Source organism: Portunus trituberculatus, chromosome 41 (genome assembly GCF_017591435.1).
Source record: "Portunus trituberculatus isolate SZX2019 chromosome 41, ASM1759143v1, whole genome shotgun sequence".
NCBI lineage: Eukaryota > Metazoa > Arthropoda > Malacostraca > Decapoda > Portunidae > Portunus > Portunus trituberculatus.
In genome coordinates this window covers 40,800,088-40,807,471 of record NC_059295.1, presented here as the reverse complement: position 1 = coordinate 40,807,471, position 7,384 = coordinate 40,800,088, and the positions used below count along the sequence as shown (strand labels likewise).

At 50.1% G+C, this 7,384-nt stretch overlaps 1 protein-coding gene and 1 long non-coding RNA gene across 5 annotated transcripts in view; one reads left to right on the top strand and one right to left on the bottom strand.

Moving 5' to 3' along the window:
* Positions 1-1,276: 1,276 nt before the first annotated feature.
* Positions 1,277-4,951, bottom strand: LOC123516439. Its single transcript, XR_006678188.1, has 3 exons — positions 4,652-4,951; positions 1,559-1,562; positions 1,277-1,304 (listed from the first exon to the last, which is right to left on the bottom strand). It is a non-coding gene; the product is annotated as an uncharacterized LOC123516439 (long non-coding RNA).
* Positions 4,952-6,948: 1,997 nt separating this feature from the next.
* LOC123516438 (mitochondrial potassium channel ATP-binding subunit-like) overlaps positions 6,949-7,384 on the top strand; it is a 103,720-nt gene continuing 103,284 nt past the window's right edge. For 2 of the 4 annotated variants that reach the window (XM_045275719.1, XM_045275717.1), the window contains exon 1: positions 6,949-7,092. The gene's annotated coding sequence lies outside the window, so the exon portion shown is untranslated. The remainder of the gene's footprint in view (positions 7,093-7,384) is intronic. The other 2 variants (XM_045275720.1, XM_045275721.1) reach the window with 2 other exon arrangements.

Sequence of the window (7,384 nt, the reverse complement as noted above, 5' to 3'; positions counted from 1 at the left end):
GAAATGAATTAACATTAAAAAGATAAATAAAAAAAAACCTTGCACAAACCTTCGTTCGACAGTTTGCGCAAGCTGCCACTCTCCAAGAACTGTTTTCCTCAATGCAGGGTGTTGACTTGTTGAAGATGAGGTGTGAAGACTTGTCAGGATTTCATTTGATTGCAATTGTGCATAGTCTTCTGAAGATTAGAGTGCGGTAGACACTTTCCTTTTACTTAGCCAGGATGTATTCATAGGCATCTTCTTTTCTGTTGATCTTCCGCTACTCCAAAAGAAGAGCAACCACACTTCAGCATCGTCACTGAAGGAAGTCATCTTGGTGGGTAGCTGCTTGTTTACATCCATCTCTCTGCCAAGGCGCCAACCCTTCAATGATTTCCAGTCGCTATGTGTGATGTTTTCCGACTAGAAGGGCTCAGTCGATGCTTCTAGCAACTTGCAATTTCAGTTGCAAATTGGCACGTGTGAACTAACTAACAGCTACCTACCAAGATGTCTTCCTGAAGTGACGATGCTGAAGCGGTGGTTGCACTTGTTTTGGCCTACCGTAAGACTCAACAAAAAAGAAAATGCCTGTAGATATGTCCTTGTTTAAGTAGAAGGAAACAAAGGAGTGTCTAATACACACTAATCTTAAAAAAACTATGTACAATTCCGATCAAATTAAATCCTGACAAGTCTTCAATCCTCGTCTCCAACAACACTCTGCATTGAGGGAAAGTTCTTGCAGAGTGGCAGTTATATCATCGAACGACGACTTGCGCAAGCTATTTTACTGTATAATTCATTTGTTGTCACAGATGTGTTCTTTTCCCTTTGCCAACTCTTACTTCCTGCCAACCAACCGATACTTCCCAGTTGCTATGTGTGAACGTGTTCTGACTAGAAGGGCTCAGTTGATACTTCTAGCAACTTGCAATTTCAGTCACATATTGACACGTGTGAGCCCGCCTTAAAGGCGTGTTCACTCGTGCCAATTTGCGACAGAAATTGCAATTCGGTAGATTTTCTGATCGAACATCGGTGCCCGGCAATTGGGGAAACCAGTTGCAAAAGAAGACCAACATACACAATCGAGCTGGTCTTGTTCAGTTGATTTGCAACTTTATATTGTTACCTTCTCACCCGTGGTTGTCCGCTTTCACTGGCTGCATCAGCTTCGTTGTCAGGGTCTGGAGTGCACAGGAGCACATCAGCACGAGGCACACAATGGCGGGTGGGTGGCGGGCACCGCCGGACAGAGAAACACCAGCTTATTCACGTCCTTTACTGAGTCCTCAGTTCACAGTACATCACAGGGCAGCCTCCACACACACACACAGGGCACTCAGGCACTCCACAGGCGTTCCCAGGGGTGGGCACAACAGACCACAACAGCAGGCAGTACATCTTAATAAGAGAGTGTGTGTCTCCCAGTCTTGCCTTGCACGTGCTCTCTTGCAGACTGCTCACTCATGTCGCGCACTAACACTCACAAAGCCAGCCCGCGCAAACACACATATGCACATACACACACATTCGTAACAACTGCCCCTTCTTACAAAAAGGTTGACCCGACCTTCCTCACACTATAAAACAGAAAGGCAAAATGCATACAAAATAAACTAGAACATTGAGGACGGTTCAAAATCTCTCAGATACACAGGATGCCGGCGGTGACTGACAGGGCGAGCAGCAGTCTCCTCCACCAGCTGGCTGTCACCTGCATCACCGCCCACTGCCTCCTCAACCTCCTTGGGGACGTCCTCCATCGCTTCCTGGACATCTTCTTCGGCACTTCCTTCCTCCTCGGGCTCATCTGAACCCCAGGAGAAGCTACCAGGACCGTGGTAGCACCACAAGCGGTCCGCGTGCACTACCACCGCCCTTTTGTGACCTCTCCTGATCTTGTACGTGACCGCCAAGGTCACGGCCACGACGGTATAGGGCCCCTCCCAGGGGCTCTGCAGCTTCAGCAAGAGGCCACGCCTGCGGGGGTTGTGCTGCCACACCCTGTCCCCCTCTGCATACCTGGCGTCTCATGATGCGGTCATACAGCTCCTTCATAGCGCGACTCGCCGTCCTCAGCTTGCCGTGCACCTCACGATGGGCCTCCGCGAGCTACTCCGTCTGCACCTCCTTCAGGTGGGTGGCGCTCCGCTGCGCCAGGTCCTCCAGAAAGCCAGGCAGCGGGCCCGCCACACGTGGCCATTCTCCCTGCCACCGTGCCTCGGTCCGCTGCACCTCTTCACACGCCCCAACCGGCGTGCCAGTGGGTACATTTCAAGCCTTATCAGAGAAGTTAGCCAGTAACACAGTGACTAACTCCTCCCCCACTTCTATGAGGCTCCTTCCAAGTGCCACACTGTCAGCCAGCCGCAGGTCACTCACAGGCTCCACTAGGCCCTCGGCCTCCTTCACCACGCATGTTAAACAGCACTGAACGCGGGCCTCGGTGTGTGGGTGCAGCCTATGTTGCTTCGTGGTAACTACCTCGGCACGCCTGACTTCACGAAGGAAAGGCATTTCATGGCCACATACCGTCTTTCTCTTCTGCCTGAAGTCAAGACAGGCGTCCATCCTCGTCAGGTAGTCGTATCCCAGTAAACACTCCTCATCTAGGTCAGTGACGAAGACCGGCATGTCTTCCTCCACGCCACCTACACGCACACGAGCATTCACTGGAACCTGCAGCGACATGCAGTCCCTCATTACTCCACACAGCTGTTGAGGCAAGTCTGGCAACCACTCAGCTTCCACCAGCCCTGGCCGCACCAGCGTGTGATCTGCGCCGCTGTCCACAGTCGTGCGACATGGCCTCCCGTCCACGGCGCCTCTTACTTGCGCGCTGCCAACAGTGTAGTGACACTTCACACAAACCAGGGCACTGGAGTTTTGGCCGGCTGAGAGGCGGCCCCTGTCCTCAGCCTGTAGTCGTTTCCCGCTGACACTACCTCCTTCGGGCTGGGGCAAGCGCTGGAGTGGTGTCCAGCCCCACTGCAGTCCTCGCAGCAGGGCTGAAAGGCGACACGATCAGGCCGGTAGAGAGAGTGTGCGCCCTTCGCTCCCTTGGGCACTGGGCCCTCACGTGCCCCTTCTCACCGCACCGCCAACACCACTCGCCGAACGCTCCTTGGGCTCACCGCACATAACGCTGGCCTCCTCTTCACTTGAGCCTTGCATCCTCTCATGTCAGTGTGGGGTCAGGCAAAGGTAGACAGGGAGCTCACGGTCTGCATGAAGGCCTCAAACTCCATAGCACGAGCCAAAGCCACTTGCACGTCAGCTGGGTGTGCCTGCCTCATAAATCTGCAGCTGGTGGTCGACCAAGGCATCCAGGAAGGCATCACGCGCCAACACGGTGACCATTTCCTCACCGGCCATTGGGTATGCCCTTCTCACCAGTGCCTCTACGTCGTGGGCCAGCTGGGACAGCGTCTCGTCCTCTTCTTCAGCTTGGCACGATACACCTCAGCCTGGTGGTGGTGCCCGAAGCGACGACGCAGTGCCTCAGCAATGTCAGGGAAGGAGGCACGCTGTGTTGGCGAGAGGTGGCCAAAAACCTCGATAGCTGGACCCCTGAGAGCTGTGACCAGCTGCAAGGCCTTCTCAGCCTGGTCCCAGCCCTGTGCAACTGCCAGCAGATCAAACTGGGCACCATAGGACTCCCAGGCTACCTTACCGTCGTACTCGGCAGGCTTGCGAGACTTGAAGCGGGGGAAAGGCAAGCAAGGCGGTGAGGGTGGAGGTGACAAAGACAGCGCGCGCGCCATGCCGGACGGGGAAGCGAGGGAAGATGGCAGGAAACTTGACGCCAACACACCCGCGTTTCCCAGAGGCTGCTAGGCCGCTGGCGGGCCTCCAGGAGCCCTCCACGGGCCCGCTGCTTCAACAAGGCCCCAGTTTCCGCCCACAGCACCAGGAGGGGCAGAAGCGACACTCCCAAAACACCCCTTGTCGGGCCACGGGCACCCCGCCACATCCGGTTGGCGCCTAACTGCCTCACTCCTTATGTCTCTCATCTCATCCCGCAGTGCCTGCAGGTCTTTCTCCAGCTCGCCGTTCACCGTCTGCAGGTCACCCTTCACTGCTTGCAGATTCTGCTCCAGTTCACCTTGCACACTTTCGCAGGAATGATCGGTGTAATCCTGCGCCTCCGCCCTCAAGGAGCCCAGGCTAGACTGCAGCACCTCCATCAACTGCTGTGTGTGTTCTGACTGTTCTGCCCACATAGATGCCAGCATAGACGTTATCAGCTCGAGCTGGTCGGGCTTCCTCTCACCCGGCTCAGCCTCACCACCACCGCCATTAGCCTCAGCATGCTCCATCAAGCTAACCAGTCACAAGCAACCACAAGCACGGTAAAACACAGGACACTAAATCCTCACTCCTGACACCACTGTTACCTTCTCCACCCGTGGTTGTCTGCTTTCACTGGTCTTGTTCAGTTGATTTGCAAATTTATATTGTTACCTTCTCACCCGTGGTTGTCCGCTTTCACTGGCTGCATCAGCTTTGTTGTCAGGATCCGGAGCACACAGGAGCACATCAGCACGAGGCACACAATGGCGGGTGGGTGGCGGGCACCGCCGGACAGAGAAACACCAGTTTACTCATGTCCTTTACTGAGTCCTCAGTTCACAGTACATCACAAGACAGCCTCCACACACACACACACACACAGGGCACTCAGGCACTCCACAGGCATTCCCAGGGGCGGGCACAACAGACCACAACAGCAGGCAGCACATCTTAATAACAGAGCGTGCGTCTCCCAGTCTTGCCTTGCATGTGCTCTCTTGCAGACTGCTCACTTGCGCTGCGTGCTAACACTCACAAAGCCAGCTCGCGCAAACACACATATGCACATACACACACATTCGTAACAATATTTACGTCGTGACGTCACGGAGTAAGCTTTGAAAATGTGGTCTCCAGTCTCCAGATATAGGGAAAATGTTAGAGTTGGTGAGAGAAAATGAACACATCTGGGACCCCAGGAATTAATTATACAGGAAAAAAAAAAAAAAAACTTGCACAAATCGTCATTCGACGAAATAGCTGCCACTCTCCAAGAACTGTTTCCCTCAATGCAGGGTGTTGTTGGAGGTGAGGACTGAAGACTTGTCAGGATTCAATTTGATCGCAATTGTGCATAATCTTCTTAAGACAGGTTCACACATGCCAAGTTGTGACTGAAATTGCAAGTCCCTAGAAATATCGTCAACTGAGCCCTTATAATTGGAAAACGTCACAAATAGCTACTGGAAAGTATCGACTAGTTGGCGCCTTAGCGGGAAGTAAATATAAACAAACAGCTACCCACCAAGATGTTTTCCTTCAGTGACGATGCTGAAACGGTGGTTGTTCATCTTTTGGCGTAGCGGAAGAGTCAACAGAAAAGAAAATGCCTGTGAATATGTCCCTGGCTAAGTAGAAGGAATGAAAGGAGGGTCTACCACACTCTAATCTTAAGAATACTATGCACAATTGTGATCAAATTAAATCCTGACAAGTCTTCAGTCCTCACCTCCAACAACACCCTGCATTGAGGGAAACAGTTCTTGTAGAGTGGCAGCTATTTCGTCAAACGACGAATTGTGCAATTTTTTTTTTTTTTTTTTTTTTTTTACTGTACAATTCATCTCTGAGATCCCAGATGTTTTTGTTTTTTTCCCTCACCAACTCTAATATCATCTTCTTGATCTATGTCTGGAGACCACATTTTCAAAGCTTAATACTTCGTGACGTCACGACGAAAATAAAGTAGCAAATCGACTAACAAGACCAACATATATATTGGTCTTGTTTTGCGACTGGTTTCTCCATTCGTTGGGCACCGATTTTGAGTAGGAAACTCTACTATAACGTAAAATTTCAGTCGCAAATTGGCACGTGTGAACCCGCCTTTAATAAGGGACGTATCCACAGGCATTTTCTTTTCGCTGACTCGATCTTCCGGTAGGCCAAAAGAAGGGCAACCACCGCTTCAGCATCGTCACTGGAGGAAGACATCTTGGAGGGTAGCTGTTTGTTTACACTCACTTCCCACCAAGGCGCCAACTAGTCGGTACTTTCCAGTCGCTATATGTGACTAGAAGGGCAAAGTCGATACTTCTAGAGACTTACAATTTCAGTCGCAAATTGGCATGCGTGAACCTTCTTTAATAAGGCGGGTTCACGTTTCAATATGCGACTGCAATTGCAAGTTGGTAGGGTTTCCGACTGAATATAAATGCCTAGCGGCTGGAGAGACCATACGGAAAACAAGACAGTGTGCGTCTGGCCCTATCTGTCACCTATGGTGTCAAGTGAGCTCAGCTGCTGGTTGTGTTTTGCAAGTGGCATACTTTGCATTATTTTCCAGCCATTGGTGTCACCAAGTAGAGCCACATGACTATTCTTTGATATCAGCTGTTCTGATGAAACTGTCATTGACAGGTTTTGATGCTTATAAGTGAGGCAAAAAATGGTAGTACATACACAAATGTGGGCGACACGGAATTATCACAAGGAACACCACAAAATACCACCTGTTGCAACAAAACATCCCGCAAACTCTCCCCCAGTTGGACAAATGTTGGGTAAGTGGCTTAGCTATCATTAGCAGCATCTCTTGGCCTCATAGCCAGTGACTAGCCACAAATCCCACAATTGTCAGGGACAAAGCTTGCACCACCACACACAGTCACAGACAACCAACAGCTGTCCGTGTCAAGACATGGTTGTCGTCGGTTGGCCTCAACCAAGGAATATATATAAGAGTATAGAATCCTTGGCATGACGTGACAGCTATCTAGGCATGAGAAACAGGTGGACCAAAAAACTGCTGACTCCAGCCCAATGAATGGATATACAGTAAATGATTAAGTATAAAAGTAACATGGACTGATAACGATTTCCGTCAACGGTCAAAAGAAAAGGAGTTCCTTTTCTTGCAATCCGTTGTAAACACGGAAAGAAAAGGAGTTCCTTTTCTTGCAATCCGTTGTAAACACGGAAAGAAAAGGAAGCGCACTCAACACACAAAAATATACCAAAACAAACCCGAAGGACAGTGTACGTACAATCGCCGCAGGGTTATTCCACGAGAGCTTCTGATGAAGATTACAGGTGTGGAGAAGCCCCTAAGGCAGTGGTTCTTAACCTTTATCAGTGCCCGTACCCCTTGATATCTCAGAAAAATTTCTCGTACCCCCTCCAATATAAACACTACATAAACATATGAAAAGGATTAGTGATAAAAACCTTGCTGAGAAATTATTAGATTTTTTAATTACTGAACAAAGGCACTTTTTTTTTTTTTTATTTCAAATGAAGTGTCAATTAGTAGGATTCAATGAATGCATGTTATAACAGTAATTATGAGTAATACTACATAATACACCAACACATTAATACTAAC